The sequence below is a fragment of the Rhinolophus hipposideros genome (assembly GCF_964194185.1).
Source record: "Rhinolophus hipposideros genome assembly, chromosome: 2".
Classification (NCBI taxonomy): Eukaryota; Metazoa; Chordata; class Mammalia; order Chiroptera; family Rhinolophidae; genus Rhinolophus; species Rhinolophus hipposideros.
Genome location: NC_138048.1, coordinates 88,067,138 through 88,083,787, shown reverse-complemented (window position 1 = coordinate 88,083,787; position 16,650 = coordinate 88,067,138). Strand labels below are relative to the sequence as shown.

Below are 16,650 nucleotides of genomic sequence, written 5' to 3'. Positions count from 1 at the left end.
AAAGTTCAGATAGCAATTTTTACTATTTACTACAGTAAACATTTACTACAGATGTTTAATAATGCAGACCTTTGTTTCTCTGTTTTCTTCATTTGATTATCTGCCAGCAAATACAATTTCAAAAATTTTATCCTCCAGTAATTTTTTTAAACTCGACTTCCATTACTAGTCAGAATAGTTATTTTAAATCCATTATTATTTATGCCTTACCATGGTTCCCAGCAAATACTTTAAAAGCAAACTCAATTGATTTTTTAAAAATTTATCTAAAAACATTCTGGATTTTATTTGTATAGTGAGATCAAATAATAAATATTTTATTATGTTACAGTAGTAGTTATTGGTATTAAAACATTTAGTAATAATTTCTTTAAAGTGTAGATGATTACTAGATATAAATTATTAAAATTATGAGAATTTTGTCTCCATTTTTATTAGTTAAACTCTTCTTAAAAACAAGCATACAATTAAAACTACAACTTATACTTCTAAGTTATCTAAACAAAGTAAGTTTCTTATTTTTTTAATCTTTAAATACACATTTCCAAGCTTATAGAAGTCGACTCTGAAGAAAATTAAAAAAAAAATTAAAAGCAATGGTCACGAAATGACTTTGGATGCCCAATGCATGGCTAATGCATAAAGCTCTTTTTGGAGATCCAGTGTTATTTTCTTCACTTTTAATCTTGGTGGTCATATTTTAAAGGGTGGAATTCCTGAGACAGTTCAGTCTATTCAATAAGGCAAGTTAAGAAACATTAAATTCTACATAATGTGTCATATCCTGCAGAAGGCCTTGGCTTTTCTCTTTCAACTTTGTTACCCACTTCCATACACCTCCTAAGCTATTTCTGAATCTTTCTGCAAGATTCTGTCGAGCCATTGTAGGTGTCTACATATTGTAATTTACAAAACAACATTAAGAAATGTTTCCTCACAGAAAATTCCTCCAAGATCAATTCAGTATTAATAATCAGTTAATGTAATAATCGGTTAATAGGCAAATTTGGGGGAGAATACTTCAGACAACAGGGTTTTGAAAGACCCTTAGAAAAAAACAGATTTGATCTTCACTTTTGAAAGAAAATTTCATGCAAGAAGGAAAGAGTACATAATATAATTGAGGGATAAAAACTTGGAGATCAGATAGAAAATTGTTACAATACTCTAGCTGCAATATGCAGGATGAGATGAACTAGCTCAGCGGAAGTTTCCCTTGTAAAAAACTTTAAGCCTGTGTGAATAGAAATTTAATTTCCTGAAGAGACATAGTTAGAGAGCTGTTATGAGAATGAAGTGTCACTAGGTAGTTATAGGTGATTTTGATTCCTTATTACTTTGGATGGATAGCACACAGATGTTCTGAGAAATCAGTAGATCAAGTGAAGGATATATTTCATCTTTTTTTTTTCAATCAAACAACACCCAGGCTCTACACAAGGCCCTCTGCTATTTGTTGGTTTATTTCACTGCACTGAAGAATTCTGGCCATCCTTTGTTGCAGTTCAGCACTCTAGTTTCTGAACCTGGTTGCATCAATCTAATCTACCACTCCACCACCAAATCATTTCCTTTCCCAAAGTATCCATTCTTTGTTTTTTAAAAATATTTCCTTTTAGTTCATTTGTTTCTGAATTATGTCTCTAGTTAGATCTTGAAAGCAACAAGAAAAAAGTATCACCATCAGGATTAAAGTTTTTGTGAAAACTTGAGAGAATGGAATCATTGCTTTCAGTGTCTGCAATGCAAGAGATCCCAGGTTGGAAAAACGTCTCAGGTTTAGTTCAGCATAAATTAGATACTGTGCTCCCCACTATAGTTACTCAAGTAAAGAAGGTCTCTCTGTTTTTAAGATGGACTTCTTGGACTTTGTAGAAAGAGACTGGATTAGAGACAATAAAATTTTTCTACACTGGAAACTGACTAATTTTTTTAAAAATTAAATATATCAAAACATAGAGTATAAAAAGATATTTTTGAACAGAGCAAGATACACTGACTCTAATATAGCTTAATGAAAATTTGGATAACTTGATTTGGAACTTTATTTTATGTCCAAACAGCTGGATTAAGCTCAAGGGTTATTCCAAATGTAAGTATTCAGACCTGTACATGAAAGACAATAATTAAGCTAACTACCGATTTCCTTTCCAAACTTTAAAAATCGTACCAGGTTTCATCTGTTCCTTTCCCTTAATTTACTAAACAATAGAATTAGCGTCAGAAGGAGAAAGAAGATAATTGTGAACACCATTCAGCCTTTTGAGGGTAATCAAAATAAACAGTTACTTCAGAAAAGAAAACCAAGAGAAAGCGACAATTGATGCCAAAAAGAAATAGGAGAGTTGATAACATATATTTCATCATCTCCCAACTGAAAAGTTGGTAATATATGAAACTTGGATTTTAAATTAATTGCTTTTTCTTATGCAAACTTATACTATGAGAAGCGAAGTGCATCCTTTGAAGTTTTACCCTGGCATAATTAATGAGCGTATAGTCCCTTGAAGAAATGTTTCAAAAATATATATATGAAAGATAAGACTGCCATACCCTACAGTTAATGTTGGCTACAAAAAAAAAAAAAAAAGAAAGAAAAGAAAAGAAAAGCAGGAAACATTCACTACTTTTCAATATTCTTAGAAACTTCATGCTTTGTTCTCTGTTTTGACCTCCATGATGGAAAGTTTGATGCTTCTTTCAATGACGTAATATTAACAAACAGTTACAGCTCAAAAAAAAATATGCTTCTTTTCCCATTTTATTCATAGTCACTCCCACATCTAGATTAAGTTCAATATATCCTTATTTAATTGGAAGAGATGTCATTATTTTTTTATTTAACAAATATTATTATGTCAGTTCTGCTTTTGTTGCCAATTTACACATAAAGAAAGTGAGGTAAGGGAGGTAATTCTTCCAAGATTTGGTAACTAGTAAGTGGTAGGGGTGGGATTTAAACCAGGGCATTCTGACTCAAGTGCCTATTCTTTTAACTCTAATGTTGTGGGAGAAGTCCAGTAGAGTCTCCAAAAGGTAGCAGTAGTAGCTAGCTACTAGCCTTATTTTTAAAAAAAGATTTTTTGCTGTAGAAAACTTTGCTCTGATCTATCTTCAATTTATTTCTTTTTTGGAGAAGAGGGGAAAGGTCATGGATTTTAAATTTGTGTTAGTAATAAATAGTGAAATAATTAAATCGGTATACTCTTGGCTTTTTCTATATTCCTAAGTGTATATTTGTCAGCAACAACTAATTGATCTTGGTTAAATCTTCCTGATGACTTGTTAAGAAATTTCCTTATGGTAAGTTGGCACATATAGAACAAAAGGCAGCTAAAATTCTGTCCCATTTACTATACTAATTAAAAAAAATGTTCCAATATAGGTGCTATACCCATTTATTATCACTTATAATATTTCTGTATGTATCCTCTTTCAACATTTCATAATAATTCCATATAAAATATTCACTATATGTTCATTTGACTTCATAGATTGCCAAAATACAAGTTCTCATTTTTATGAAGATAGGATTTGTGCATATAATATCCAAAAATGCCCCAAGAAATAGCTACATGTATGTCCACAAAATTATCTTTGAAAAGAAATTAACTATGATACAATACAAGGAGGTCAAAAATGGTCTGGGTACGGTTTTTACATCTCAGTTACTGATTTTTAAATTATATTATAAACTGAATTATTAAATCCTTGGTGACAGTTCATTCTTTCCTAGACCAGATAGGTATAACCATAATGATTACAAGTTCCCACACACATAGATCCTCAGAAATTGTCAGAAATTGTCAATTTCTTTGGCTAATAATACTAGAAAATGAGAATCAGAATGAGCTCTTGGAATAATTGTTTTAACTAGATGTTATTCCTTTGCAAAATAACTGAATTGCTCAAAGCAGCTTTAGGAATTTTTTCTGAAAATGAGCCATGTTGAGAAGGGGAAACCCAGGTAGAGATTCAAATATCTATTTATTAGGATCATTCATTCATTTATTCATTCAACCTATATTTGTTGAGCACCTGTATTTGTTCAGTTCCTGTTCTGCAACAGAAATAGGAATAGGTACCAAATGCATCATCAGGGTAGATTTCACACAGAATATCAATTAGTAGTTTTCTTGAATTCAGTTGCCTTTCCAATAGGCTAATATGGCATTTAAAAGTGTATTTTTCACAATAAGTTGTTCAAAGAGATTTTTTCTGGCTTGGACTAGATTTATTTTCCTTTAAGTAAAGCACATGATAAAACCAAACCAAACCAAACCAAACAAAAATACACAAATAAGCAAAAAAAATACCTTACTAGCTTGGTGCACCTAACCTTCATCAGGACAGAAAAAACTCACAAGTATGTTTTTAAGAAGGATACAGAAACATGTAGTCATTAATGAAAGTCAGTTAACTAACCACTTTGATTGCAGATTGGTTTTTATTATTCCAGAGCAGATAGGTATTTCATGGTTTATAGATATACCATGACTTTGGGCATCTTTTCCTTTCTTGAACGATTTACCTAATAGCTAGCACCCATCAGAGACTGAAAGAACAACATAGGGTGAAATGTATATCAGTTAATTTTACAACATTTCCTTTTAAAAGACTATTCAGTTTTATTTTGTAATCAGAATAATGTAAAATAATCTAATTATCTTTAATTCTCTATGGCTTGGATTTTATTTAATGTTTTAATACAAATCAAATGACAAATTAGCCATGCATCAGCATAGAACATTATTTCCTATCAGTGGGCATCAGGGCCTACAATCAATAAGGAATAAATAGTTCTGACAGGGCAGAAGAACAATCTACCACATATGGCGATTTTCTTAGTGGGGTTTGGGATCATTGTGGCTTGCATTGGCCAGAATTGCCATTTAGTTTTTTATAAGCTAGGATTTATTAAAAACCACACAAGGAAAATTAAGGAAATAACAGATATATCTCCTCCCTTCAAAAGAAAACTTAGTGATAAATTATATTCATAATTATGGCTATAGCAAAACAGCTATTATAGGCAGTAAGTTCTGTGCGTTTAAAGCATGTTATATAATTGGTTAGAAATTTTGTACTTTATCACTTCAAAATTAGTCTAGACAAAAGAAAAACATATTTAGCTCTTTTTGTTCTTACCACAGTTAAATATAAATTCATTTTTATAGCAGCTTTATTAAAGCAAACACAATTGCAAGAAAACAGAAATAAGAACTGATGAACTAAGTATAATGAAATGAATAAAATTGCTTAAATATTATAGTAAAAAGAACTGAGGAGTAAAAAAAAATGCTTTTAGTGAAAAATTCAATGTCTCCTTCATAAGGAAATGGCTATAAAGTTAATATATTTAGGTTACCTAAGTGGGGGCACTTTAAAAATATCCTGAATTAATTCTGCAGTTGTTTCCTTCCTGATCTCTACCTATTTCTGATGAACTCAATGTAAATAAACATTTGCTTTTTAAAAATCAGTTTCTTCCTTTAAGGTGATTCCTTCTGCTGTTCTCAAATGCAAGTGTTAACCTGACCTTCTCCATAGTTAGATCAGAATAACTCCATCCATTTTCACGGGTCAGTAAAGGCCAATTGCTGCAAGGTGGCATCCTGAGTTAAAGAGGACAACACTTTGATGCCAATCATATTTTTTTACAAAGCCAAAGAAATATCCTGTAGTAGTACAACAAACTAGTATTTTCTAAATGTCCACATTGGTTTGTTTATTCTTAGGCTTTCAGGCATTGCACATAATTAAAAACATATTTAATACCTAGGTTAAGCTTATGGGGAATAAAAGCATTGTAGAAAGTTGATCTTCTCTCCCTATTAGAGGCAAATACATCTAATTAAGCAGAAGCACAGCAGTGGAATTTTGTAGTGTCCATTACATGTTCGAATTGTGAACAGGCCATCTATGAATTCAGCTGAGAGGGAAGCTTATTGCCAGCTGGTGTCCAAAATGGAATCATTATCAGGTATTGTATAGTTGTCAAAAATAATAACAAGCATCGTTGAACTTGGCCAAATTTGAACTTGTTGTTTAAACACAAAAATAATAGAAAGGGGTATTACTGTTTTAGGTACTATAATGTTTTCAAAATAGCAACTCTAAGAAACCTGTAAAAACATTGTTTATTGTTTATTATTGATAAATTACTTGATTATAAGGGAATTTTGTAGTGCAATAAATATTAATAAGACCAGTTTTCTTTAAAAATATTTTGGGAAATTGTAGTGAGCCACTTGTTCACCCTGGATCTCTTATATGGGTTACTACTCTCTATAGAGATGTAGTTTGTTGTAATAAAAGACAGATTTAGAATGGGGGGAAAAATCCCAATACAGTCGTAGCTCAGTCTTTACTAGCTATAGGATACTAATTATTTTGGTCTTTGGTGTGGAGGAGTATTCTGTCTTCTCCCCCCCAGAGTTCAGGTGTGTATTACGTGAAAGGTCTTTGCAAACTACATTTTAATATACTACTTTAATATCATTTACTTTATTTAAAGCAGCTGCTTATTAGCAAGTGTAAATAATACCCAGATGACAATTACAGCCTGTTTATCAATATAGCCAATGTAATACATATATTCATTTGCGCTTGGGGGATGCACTCAATAACTCAACAAATTACTCAATAGGTGAGGTGGTTAACAACATCTAAATAACTGAATTTAATATTATTTTTCTACTATGTTTTGGCACCAAATTTACATTTTTGAAATGTAAAAAGGCAACTGGAAACAACCTAATAATGTAGAATGGATAAATAAACTGTGCTATAGTTATACCACATAGCAATAAGAAAGGACAACCTACTGATATATGAAATATGAGCAAATCACATGCACCAAATGTTGAGTGTCATAAGCCAGGCAAAAATGCATATGTTTTGTGTGATTCTATTCACATGAAATAAAGAAATGGTAAACTTAACCTATGGGGATATCAGTACGGTATGAGACAGATTCTGGGGTGCTTGAAATTTCTATGTCCTAATATGGGAGATGATTACATATATATGCATTTGATTACCTATATGTACTCTTATGTAAATCACTCATTCAGCTTTATGCTTCAGAATCAGGTAGAAGAAAAAAAATACAAAACTGGAAGTCAAGATCTGTACTCAAAGCCAACTTTCCAAGCACTATCGTTATTACTATGAACAAAAATACTGTTTTTTCCCCTCTAAGTCACCATTTTCTCCTGCATAAATTAAGGGAGTTAAAGAAATAGCACTCCATGATCACAGCTTGAAAAGCCAATGAATCAAATATCTGTGTTGAAAAAGTGATTCTTCAGTGTCCGTAAAGATATTTTGAATCACAATTTCCAGTATTATATGAAACTTAATTGAAGTAAAATAAAATTTGGTAAAATGTATTTTGTGCCCATACCCCCATTTGTTTTAACTTTTAGTCCTACCAACAGAGGTTAGAAATCTAAATTTTAAAACAGTTACCAACAATTAGTCAAGTTTTCTGTACACAAGCCTATGGCGTGGACAAATTGTGAATTTTAAAGTAAAGAGACACTGTCATCCAATGGAAAGCATCTGTTTGAAAAGAGTGAAGCACTTCGGGAAGGATTCTGAGTGCTTCTGTGGGGTGCCACAACTGGATGGTATTGGTAGCCACAGTGAAAAAAATCACTGCGACTCTTCAACTCTTGCATTTCTTTGGTTATAATAACATTTATGTTAACAAAACAAACTATTGAAATTTTTTGACTGAGAGATATTTTTCCCCACAGCTATTCCACAGCTTTTAACATATTAACCCACTGACGTGTGAAAGAGCTTCATATTAGAAATGCAATAGTTGTCCATATATACTATCGTGTGTGTTTTTCTCTGGAGAAAAAAATGCTTATGACCAAAAGTGTTTTACTGGTCATTAGCTATTGCTTAACTTAGACCTATATTGAAAGTACATACTTTAAATATTAAAAGTACCTACTGCATAAAGGATTTGTATCTCCTGCTACTCTCCATCTAGTGCTGACATTAATATTTTCAGTATTCTGTTTCTTCAATTGTTAACAACAACATCAAAAAGAGCATTTAATTCAGAGCGTTATAGTTCATATTCCTTGTACTTTCAAGGTCAAGATTATTAAATATATAGTGCAACATATAACAGCATGGGCTAGTACCATTAACATAGATTCAATCCTGACAATAACGTTTACTAGCCCAGGAACTGTGGAAAATTACTTAAGCACTCTGAGCCTTCTATCTCTACAGTGGGCATAATTATCACCGCTTTTGATGGTTGTTTAAAGAATTGAGATGAGATATATGAAGCACTCTACACAGGATCTGATCCATTGCATCAGTGACTGGTCCTGTATGGCACTTTTAACAGTAGGAGTCAATCCCTTGAAAATATATTGTAGACAGACTAAGTCAAGGGTTCTATCAGCATACTCATAACCAATGAGTCAGTTTTCTAATTACTTCCAAGGTCAAATTTTTGGAATGTGTTTAGTAATACTCTTAGAAAAGAAAATTATTGTTGAAATACTAATGGACCGATCATAATAAATCTCTGAGCTAACACAGGGTAAAAGCTCTTTAATTCCCTGGTCCAATGCAATCCGTCACCTTCCACTTCTTCTTCCTGTAACCATCAACATGCCTTTTCAGAGAGTTTTAGAAAAAAAAAAAAAAAAACTTGGCTATTCCTATCTGCAAAGAAAAGAAGTCTGTTTCAAGCCCAAGGGAATTTGGTCAAGAACAGGTATTTACTTAACGGAAAAATATTAGTGACAGTAGTTTATCATTATTTAATATGTAAGTAGCTTCAAGTAATATGTGTGGATTAAAAAAAAAAAAAGCAGATTTTCCAGAAATGTAGGTTCATGGTCATTTCTTATAAATCAATACACAAAAACAGTTTAGCAATATTCCCTATTTTTATCAATGTACCTCCATCTTACTTTTGATATTTTTCTTATCATTAGGCAAAGAAAACATGAAGATCACACACAAACACACATACACACACACACACATACACACATCTTGTGAACATGTACATACACATAACATTTTTTCCAGCTATAACTGGATTATTTTGCATTCTGTAAAGAAGTATATAATATAAATTACATAAAGGCATACAGTGGGTCTACACACTTAACCAAGTTTCACAAACCTGCTATCACTTTTGGTCTGGTTGTGATTTCCAGTATCTTAATGGTTCTGCTGCCACCTAAACAGAAATTAATCCCAGGTACTCATAAGTATTAATTCCCTTCATCTAGTAAACTTAGTAACGATGCTTCCAATCCAATTTAAAAACCATTAAATAGTAGTGACTTTTAAACCCATTATAATTTAGCTCATTTCTATGAAATTTAGTTAGAAGAAAGCAGCTGTTCATTTGCACATCTGTAAATTACATTTAATTGCACTTTTCTCAAGCGAGAAAGAAAACGCTCTACCTACAATGCAATTTGTATATCTGACCACACAAATGCTAGTAATGACCTGTGCTTTATATATAATTTCATTTTGGGTTACATAATCTCATCTCACTTATCCAGACTTTTAGGTAATTCAGCATCTAAAGTTTTATCTTGAGTAGGCTTTAAGATGAAAATGGAAGCTATAAGATATTTGATTACACATAAGTTATTTACTTATAATTATATAAAAGAAGATAATAAATTTCACAGGTAGATATGGCTAATTCTGGAAGTGCAAAATATGCAAATACTATTACATTCATATTTCACGATTTGGGTATTGAATATTAAAACAAATTCCAAACATGAGGTAGTCTAATAGCCTACATTTTATCTAAGACTTATTCATTCAATAAATCAGCTCTTTATCTTATATAAGGCATTTTGAACTACTGACTACCAAAGTCAATTACTGCCTTCTAGCAACAAATAGCAGTTTCCAAATTAAATTTGTTGGCATCAAAATGTCAGTAGAAAAATATTGTCATTCTATAAATATTCTGAACTCATTATTGCTGTTTCATTTGCCAAAATTACAATTGTTTCTATATCCTTGTTGATTCATTTCCTAACTATCGAAGAAGTTTCAGAAATAGTTAAATAACAGTTGAGTAGGAATTTTCTGTATATCAACATTTTCTAATGCAGAGCTACCTGAATGTATCTAAAATTGGCTTTACACACACACACACACACACACACACACACACACACACACACACACACATCTCTCCAGAGAATATTTATGAATGGGGCTCTAGAAATGTAAAGGAAAGAACATGTGATCAGGTTAGAATACCACAGAACAAGCCATGGCAATATACCTATAATTTTCAAAAATTGCACCACTAGAAGAAAATTCACATCTAAGTCATTATGCCTCATGAAGGATGTAATACAAAAATGTTAAAAGGAATGCTTTTAAAAAGTAATTTGCAGATGACATGTCAAACAGAATTATAATAAAGTTAATCCCACAAGTTTAATTTCAGGACAATTGCTTCTTTCATTATTTAAATATTTGGCAAACACAATATATATTGATTTATACTATTTTCAACCTAAAATACCGTTTATTAACTCAAGTAGAATGCACATGTTGTACAGTTTTAGCTTCTTAACCTTTCATGCCCAACTGTCTGCATTCTTCAGGAAAGTGGCCAGGTTTAGGGAAGAATGAAAACTAATTATCCTTGCTAAGGCTGAGTTAGCTTGGTTATTAAAATGATTTGGCCATCTGATTGAGCTGACCTACCCAAACCGTGATTAAAAAAAAAAAAATCACTAAACAGAGAATAACACTGCCTCTGCCAGAGAAACTCAAATCACAGACCCTCCAGTGAACAACAAGAATGAGTTTATTCTGCTGCAACCCATCTCTCTATAAAAATTTCGAAGATTAGATATGGGGCTCTGAAGCAAGACTAGAAGATTTAAATTGGGAAATGATGGCATGGGTCTACCACACCATGGATCATACAGATTGGCCCCAAACCACCCTTTTGCCACCACTTTCTCAGCAGTTCTTAAGTGAAGAGTAACTGAGGGCTACTCTCAGAGCACACTGTCTATCTTTCCAGACTGTTGTTTATGTATGAATAGCAAGTTGTAATTAGTTGCTATAAAAATGCACCATGTCATTAATCTCAATCTTATTTTCTATTTTAGTTTTTTAACTGAAGTCCACAGAAAGCCCATGCATATCCTCACATTTATATAAACATTCAAAAAATACAACCACTTCTTTCAAAAATTTCTGCAAATAGTAGTTGATAATCACAGAAGAGAAAAAAAAAAACTGAAATATTTTTCAGGCCCCACATCCCACCCTACACATGTTGACCTCTTATGTTAATGGGAGAAATGGAAACTAAGGCACTGCTTAATCTCATGGTATTTTTGAAGAGAGCTATAACGTAACATTTCAATAATACCAAAATGGAGGCAGTTATAAAATTAGTAAATATTGATACTTTTAAAGCAAATGATGGCATTCCAGATTTTCTTTAAACTAGTAAATCTTTAAAACCAATAATAATCAAATATTTATAATCACTACACAAACATGTAAATGACCACTAGCTTATGCTGAATATTCAGTGCTTTAAATTATCCAAATCATCAAATTTGATGTAATCATTTATACTGATTCATATATAGACAAGCTTTCAATATGAAACTCAAAATTTTTGTTTATTTAGAATAATATGGAAAAAGAATAAACTTGGAGTCGACTACTACATTTTCCATCTTCAGGCTCACGAGACAGTCAGTCATCTCAGGAGGTAGGCAGATACTCAGGTCTGCCTGAACATACCTGAACATACACAAAAGAGGAAACTCACAGTTTTGTTTTTAAAGGGCCTCCCCCAAAAAGGTCTTATGCTGATCTTGACTTTGAGAGAACATACAGCTAGACATAAATCACCTTTGTTTAAATATATATTAGGTTAGGTTGCTTACAAAATAAACCCTACCATGCGTAAAAACTATCAAATAGCAAAATTTGCTTTATGATAATTTTAGAATTAAACCAATATTAAGTAAACGAATTGCAAAGTGAAAATCAAATGTTCTTTTGTATGAAAGACTTAAAATCAGAGAATGTTATTGTTTGATTCAATATTAATTATATGTAAATCAAAGCATACCATTTAAAAAATTACTTGGTTATCTAATTTATAGTTACATGTTGAGTGCTTGGAAATATGACAGTTGTTTATCTCATAAAAGAATAAAATACTGCAGTTAATTCTACAGGAAAAGTCTTACAAATGCAATACAGATTATAATTAAATTATTTTAGTGTTCAAGATTTGTTGTACTAATGAAACAACAAAATATTATTATCAGCAGTTTTCATGAAAAGTATCTCCTTTTATTTTAGCATATATTTTCTCTCCAAAACAACAAAGGTTGGTGTCTCACGTGCTTTACTTATCTACTTCTGTTACTGCAAATCCACGATCATCCCACATATGCTAATCTTTTACGGCAGAGGTCACTGAAGTTGTGCCAAAATTTAGTAATTATGTTCAATCTAATGTAATCATACATTTATCTCACTGCTGGAATTTAGACCATTTAGAACAATGCATTTTATTTAAATGATGAAACGATGATCAAAAATTCATCGTTGTAAACATTTTCTATATTTTAAAAATTATGGATAAAATACTGTAGTTATAAAGCTTTCTTATCAATACATAATTAAAGTCGATACTTAATTATTTTATTTAATATCTCTTTTAATTAGGGGAAGCAAGCATTTTATGTTCCTGTTGCATAATTGAAACAAACAAAAATCCTGTCACATTTAAAATGGTAAAGGCCCATAATCTAAATTGACAGCTATAAATGAATTTTACTTTTTCTGAAGAGTGAAGTTTCCACACTGTAAAGTGGAATAGGTTTTAATGTTTACAAAAGGATCGGAAAAATAATGAATGAAGCAAACTCATCAAGTTGTTCTTTACAAATAGAATAAATTTAACAAACACATTGAAATGCTTTTTTTTAAACTAATTGTATTTAGAATATTGTTTTAAATATGTCAACTCAATGAAGAAAATATAATCAATGTTTTGCATTTATGGTCCCAAGGAAAATTAGCTAATAAGCCTGACAAAAAAACTAAACCATTGAAATATTCAGTTGAAATTCGTAGGTATAGCAAAAGAAAGTAAATTTCTTAGCTTTTTCAGTAAAGAGTGTCAAGTAACTTTTTTTCAATACTTACTTGTTTCTACCTCAACTCAGAAATATTTGTCAGTAATCGCGAACAATAAGTTTCTTCTGAAGTCGCAAACTGACATATCTGTATATTCCAAAACTTCTACATTTTATGTCATTTACTTTGCTAAGGCCTCTAATTAACAAAAAAAGCAAAAGAAACCTAAAATGCTCAGTAAAGACATCTCTCAGTATTTCAGAGAAATATTCTGCCAATTTCAAATAAGTAAAATAATTGACTAAAAATAATCAAAAAATGAAAACAGAAGACACCATTATGTGTATGGGAGCTAAGATTAAAATAAAACCAGAATTCAAAAATAGCTTTTTAAGCAAGAATCATGCTGAATAACACAAGCTATCTTATTTTTCCTGCACCTGTGTATCATTTATCAGTAAATGATAAAATGTTCCATTTTTATACAAATCATGAACTATCTACCTTACATATTAACTCCTCTGTTAAAATACCAAAGATTACATTAAAGGAGAATTCAACAGTGAACTCACATGGATGTACCGAACTTATCCAGGTAAATTTTGGTAAAAGCAGATATGTATTTGCTCTTTCCCAATTTATAACATCTATGTATTTTAATGTTGATTGATATGACCATTTCAAACAGTCCATGTCTCTACACAACTCATACCAAGTTATAGATAGTGTCATAATTCAGTCCACATCAATACTAGAAAATATTTCATATACACATCAATTACATATATACACCTAAATCGATCTGAAGGAAATGAAAATGCATTTTCAAATTCATTTTCACTTTTTCTCCAAATTAGCAACATTTTACACTGTAATAATAAAGGGAAAATGAGTATAGTGATAAATACATGAAAAACATACCTATTAAGACAGCTTTAAATCAGGTTTCTTTAAAAGAGAATAAATCATATTCTCAAAATTTTGAAGAGAAATATGCTTATTTTAAAGTAAAAAAATAAAGTTTCAATCTAGATTACTGTAGTTTAAAATATAAGGCAAATAGTATTTAGAATAGTGATAAGATTTTTTTAGAAAAATAAAACAGCAACTAAGATCCTTCTTTTCTGCTCTTGTATACTATGCAATGTATCTGTTTTTAATGTGGAAAGATACTGCTGAAAATGACTATAGAAATTCTGAGGTTGCTAACATCTGATTACTATAGTATTTCATAGCAACTTGTGAATTTAACTCTTAAAATACTGGAGTATAAAAGAACGTGTCGGCTTACATGACAAAATGCAGTTAGAGTAAAATTAATAGCTCTGAAAACTGCGTATAAGTGCCTTTGAGCTTCAGAATTTCTTTCATGAAAAATTAACTTTTATGGTAAAACAGCAATTAAATACAATGTTTTAAAGTTATTCAGTCATGTTTACATACCGAACATTTCTGTTAAAACATTTGTTAGAAATAATATCAAGGTATTAATAAATTATTATAATTACATGACAAATGTAACATTTTTAGAATCCCAAACACCATGATATTTAAAATATACAAAAATCTCAATTAAAAAATGTTAAATTTAGTTGTGCTCATAACAAAACTTCTAGAAAACTTCATTACTTACTGTTCACTGAGTATTACTTACAGAGATTTACAGTTTTAAGAATTCATCTGTTATTTATCCTGAAGTGTTTTGAATAAACTTTTCGTACTGTATACGTCTTAATGAGATGATCAGCCCTACTCTGTTTTGCTGAGAAAAACAAAAAAATCAGTAAATCTTCCTCTTTAAGATTGTTCTCGTTCTGACGTATTTTAAGTGACCACAAGCAGGAATTCATAATGATAAAATCTACGATATGAGGAAAATTTTTTTAAATGCTTGTTTCATATTTACTGTATAAAGTCATTCTGACATGCCTACACAACTGGTTGTGGCAGTTTTCAGACATGATTTCTAATCAAAAAAAAAAAAAAAAAAATTGCTCCAGGTTCTTTAGAGAAAGCTTGCCGCTGGGAAGTTGATTTTGGCCAAGTGCCAAAATCATGTGCAAAGGGGCCTCATTAGGGATTCATGGCAGCCTTCAGCACTAACAAAAAATGTGACCCAACAGGCTAAATCAGTGACTAAAATTAAAAAGTAAGAGACAAAGACAACTTACTTAATATTCCTTCCAAAGCAACATTAAACTTTTTTTTTGGTAATTAAACCCTTGTTAGTCTAATGCAGTGTTCCTCTGTCCTCAAATGACTGTACAATTACTCTTTAAAACTTGTCAATTTCCCTTCTAAATACACTTTCTTTCTGTGACAGTTTACAAAGATTTTGCTATATAATAAAACTCTATATCCAGTATAATCTGTCCAGGAGCAGAAAACAAAATCGTAAAAATGCAGACTGCAGTATTCTTTTAAGATTTAAACAAACGAACAAAAAAATAAGCAAACAATAGTCAGTACCTTTTAAACTTCTACCAAAGTGAACATGCACACTCCAAACTCACATCGATTGTGAGGAATCATTCTCACTGCCCAACTTTTTCCCAAAAAAGTAGATTTGATAGGTAGCCTTACCTAGATGTCTTCTGGCTTTTCTGCAGATCAAAAAGTTTCCTGCCTAAGCACACAGATATTCTTTCACAAACCATAAAGGCCCTTTTATGAATCCAGCACTGTAACAGGCAGCTTTCCACACCACGTTGAGAGCCCAGTGCGTCAGCTCTCAAGATAAAATACACTGCTAATACACAATTAGTGGGAGACGTTGTCTATTGGAGAATTTATCATAACGAAAGAAGGAAAAAGAAGGGTTTTTTTGGGTTTTTTTGCTGTTTTTGTTTTTGAAAAAGCAAAGAGGGTGCGGTCAGATGTTAGGTTTTGCCTGAGAAAAGGGCCCTACACTGCACTAGTACCTAAATACTAGCAGAAGCTGCCTGGGAAGAGAGCCAATGGAAGGACTTTGTTTGACCCAGCTGCCAATCTCCCCTGAAGCCGTGCGCCAGACTAAACACTCACACTATTTTAACTCAAATCAGGCTACAGCAGCTGTTTGCTTTCCGGCTCTGAGCTCTGCACCCATCATGGCCTGCGCAGTTCACCCGGCAAGCCCTGCTAGCTGCCTGGCTGAAGTCTGTTCCTGGTTGGGATTTGTCATTGAAGGATAAATTTTAACCCTATTCCTTGTAGTAAATATGGATTGTTTGTTGTTCAGCATTTAGATCTAGTAGTTTGGGATAAATTTACAATTCTTTTAAAGAAGAATGGTATTTTATATCATGGAGGAGAATTGAGATTTGAAGGTAACAAGGATTCATGTATTTCTTTGAAATTCTAACCTAAACTCTTCTGATGTGCTCAAATTAACACTAAAATAACCTTGCATGTAGCAATAACAAGGCCCCTACCATGCACCACTAAGAACCAAGATGGTATTTATTCACTCCAACTGAAACTTCTTCAGCCCTAGAAAGATGGAAACATGGCATTGCA

At 31.7% G+C, this 16,650-nt stretch overlaps 1 long non-coding RNA gene across 2 annotated transcripts in view; it reads right to left on the bottom strand.

The window, feature by feature from the left end:
- The window catches only part of LOC308488727, a 521,148-nt gene that overhangs the window by 297,430 nt on the left and 207,068 nt on the right, over positions 1–16,650 (bottom strand). Inside the window, exon 1 of one of the 2 annotated variants that reach the window (XR_013991940.1) lies at positions 15,736–15,750. The exons of the other annotated variant lie outside the window; for it this stretch is intronic. This is a non-coding gene — a long non-coding RNA (uncharacterized lncRNA). Of the gene's footprint in view, positions 1–15,735; positions 15,751–16,650 lie in introns of those variants that run through there. 2 annotated transcript variants of the gene reach the window in all.